We start from the raw sequence: 3,388 nt of genomic DNA on the forward strand, positions 1-3,388 counted from the left end.
CTAAGGAAAGGGTGTCTCAATTCTGATGACCAGTGGGGATTAGCTTCATGGAAAAATATGGGTAGTAGATACATACAGCTGACTGGGATAGAAGTTCTCAAAAAGGCGGTTCTTGCCAAAACTATTTACGGCAGGAGCTGGAAGACAGTCCCAGATGGCCAGGGGATAACTGTTGTGTGTAGTGAGCTTTGGGGTTGCTGGCTTTAACCCCCACCCAACCCCCTCGTCCCCTACCCCCCGTTGCCTCATGCTGTGGGCCACGGCAAGCAGCCTACGCTCAGATTGGCAATGCTAAAGCACCAAGGGAACAAGCGACATGTCATTGGGCCTCTGCACTGCCGACTTTCCCTGCTAGAAACTCCACATCTCAGAGGAGCTGAGGCACCAGGACCAGCTGCAGAGGCAGGTGTTCAAGGAAATCATCCTGCAGTATAACAAGTTACTGGAAAAGGCAGATCTTCAGTGTTGGCCCAGAAACTACAAACTGAAAAGCATGATATACCAAACAGGCATGCAATAAGTCCCAGACATAATGGCATATTGAATGATAGTCAGCTACAAGAAATGGCCCAGCTGAGGATTAAACACCAAGAAGAACTGACTGAATTACACAAGAAATGTGGAAAGTTGGTGATGGACCTGAAAAACCAAATGCAGCAAAAAGACAGGGAGATGCAGATGAATGAAGCAAAAATTGCAGAATGTTTCCAGACTATTTTTGACCTGGAGACAGAGTGCCTGGAACTGCGCAGTATGCTTCAGGATCTTGAAAGAGCCAACCAGACCCTGAAGGATGAATATGATGCCCTGCAGATCACTTTCACTGCCTTGGAGGAGAAACTAAGGAAAACAACTCAACAGAACCAGGAGCTGGTCACCAGGTGGATGGCCGAGAAAGCCCCAGAAGCCAGTTGTCTAAACGCAGAGAGCAGCGGCAAGCCCAGCTGCAGAAAGACCTCACAGAAGCAGCGAAGAAACTTCTACTAGTTGAATAGGATAATGACATCGAAGTTATTGTGGATGAAACCTCTGATCACGCTGAGGAGACCTCTCCCATGCGAGCCATCAGCAGAGCAGCCACGAGACGCTCTGTCTCCTCCTTTCCAGTCCCCCAGGAAAACGTGGATATTCACCAGGTCCTGGTAAAGAAGTGAGGGTGCCAACTACTGCACTGTGTGTCTTTGATGCACATGATGGGGAAGTCAGTGCTGTGCAGTTCAGTCCAGGGTCCCGGCTACTGGTCACAGGAGGCATGGACCAGAGGGTTAAGCTTTGGGAAGTGTCCAGAGACAAGTGTGAGTTTAAGGGTTTCCTATATGGCAGTAATACAGGAATTACAAGCACTGAGTTTGAAAGTGCTGGGTCTTACCTCTCAACAGCTTCAAACGATTTTGAAAGTTGAATCTGGACTGTGGATGATTATTGATTACGGCACACGTTCACAGGACACAGCTGGAAAGTGCTCTCTGCTAAGTTCCTGCTAGACAACACCCAGATTGTCTCAGAAAGTCAATGACCAGACTCTCAAACTCGGGGATCTACGTGGCAAGGTCTGCATAAAGACAGTGTTCGCAGGATCCAGCTGCAATGATATTGTCTGCACAGAGCAGTGTGTAATGAATGAGTGGACACTTTAATAAGAAAATTTGTTTTTAGGACATTCGATCAGAGAGTATAGTCCAAGACGTGGAGCTTTGGGGAAAGATTACTGCCCTAGACTTGAACCCAGAAAGGACTGAGCTCCTGAGCTGCTCCTGGGATGACCTGCTAAAAGTTATTGATCTTCAAACAAATACTGTCGAGCAGACTTTCAGTGCACCTGGGTTCAAGTGTGGCTTTGAGTGGACCAGGGTTGTCTTCAGGAGTACCATGAGGGTGCTGAATTGGGCGTGGGGAGTTAACAGCCTTCTCTTCCTGCCTTCTCCAGCCCTGACGGCAGTTACGTGGCAGCAGGCACAGCTGAAGGCTCCCTCTACATCTGGACTGTGTTGACAGGGAAAGTGGAGAAGGTTCTTTCAAAGCAGCACAGCTCCTCCATCAACGTGGTGACCTGGTCCCACTCTGGCTTGCATGTCATCAGAGTAGACAAAGTATCCAAAGCTGTGCTATGGGCACAGTATTGACAGGGCTCTTGGGTCCAGGGAACCTCAGCACCCTCCTCCAGAGAAGCTGGAGGACTCTGCGGCTATGTCCTGGCAGGCAGTGTGCCAGGCTTAGCTTTGACTTCTCAGAGAAGAACTTGAGCCATGCGGCTCAGTGGCCTCCTTTGGACGGAATTCCTGAGGATTTGACTAAGGTCTCTGCTGACCTGGAAGAATAACACTGAACAACTCTGACACCGAGTCCCTTAGCAGAGGTTTGGGCTGTTAGCTCAAATGGGAAACACTACCAGCTCTGACCTCTGTACCTCACTAGCGGGGCACAGAGCCCCCAGAGTCTCCTCTGGACAGCAGTGCCAAAAACACCCCATATGTCCAGTGTTGGTTCCCTGTGTTCTCTCCTGTCCTTCCAAAGTTGGTTCTGGCCTAGTGCATGTCTTGTCACCTTGGGGCCATTTTCCCAGTGAACTTGCTTTAAGTATTAGATTAATGGAAACTCCAATGCAGGGCCTATCCTGGCTCTGGAGGACTGCGGCTCTTGCTGCTAGCCTGCAGTGTTATTATAGGGCTCTTGTTCTGAACGCACCTTGTTCCTGCTGTGGTTCCCCTCTGTTCGACTCTTCAGATCTTCTGCCGCCCCCCATTCTATATATTTATTTCTTAGTCAAGAAATAAATCAGTTTGGTTTTTTTTAAAAAATTTTTGAGAGGAAAAGAAGTATGACAACATTTGCCAGAGAAGTGGGTTTGCTCCAAACACCTAGAAAGTTCTTGTTAGTGATGGGGTTCTAGGTCTACAAACGTGTTCCTTTGGACCTAGTGAGTCCCGCCACTGCCCCTCTGCCAGGCCTGTGTGCAGGGCCTCAGTGCAGAAGCCCATCCTGGGAGCCATAGCAGTGTCGTTTTCCCATTTCTGGGGCTGCAATGGAAAACTGGGGGGAAAACAAATCATCTTCACCGTTTTACCTGTGTATAAAATTTTAGTTTTTTGGGTATCTGAAATACCAGTGTTTCCATCACTTTTTAATTTGTACTTGAACTGTTTTTCTTCACACTTGTTCTCTGGGCACTTGGGGCTGTGAATTCTGGAGCTGGTGAGAGGAATGAGTTGGCCTTCCTGCAAGCAGGCCTGGGCTCTGTTCCTCCCCTTTGCCCTGCCTCTTCAGTTTGCCCTTCAGAGAACCTGTGCTGAGGAGAGCTGAAATTCACAGGGCACAGCTTTTATTTATTTGATTATATTGCCCACCAGAACTTGATTGTAAATAAAAAAAATCTGATACACTTTTCAAA

General features: G+C 48.3%; 1 pseudogene; it reads left to right on the forward strand.

Annotated features, from left to right (window-relative positions):
• The first annotated feature begins 316 nt into the window (after positions 1-316).
• LOC100944330 lies at positions 317-2,461 on the forward strand (annotated as a pseudogene).
• Positions 2,462-3,388: the final 927 nt, after the last annotated feature.

The sequence above is a fragment of the Otolemur garnettii genome, unplaced genomic scaffold, assembly GCF_000181295.1.
Source record: "Otolemur garnettii isolate 467f Iridium unplaced genomic scaffold, OtoGar3 scaffold00120, whole genome shotgun sequence".
NCBI classification, from domain to species: Eukaryota; Metazoa; Chordata; class Mammalia; order Primates; family Galagidae; genus Otolemur; species Otolemur garnettii.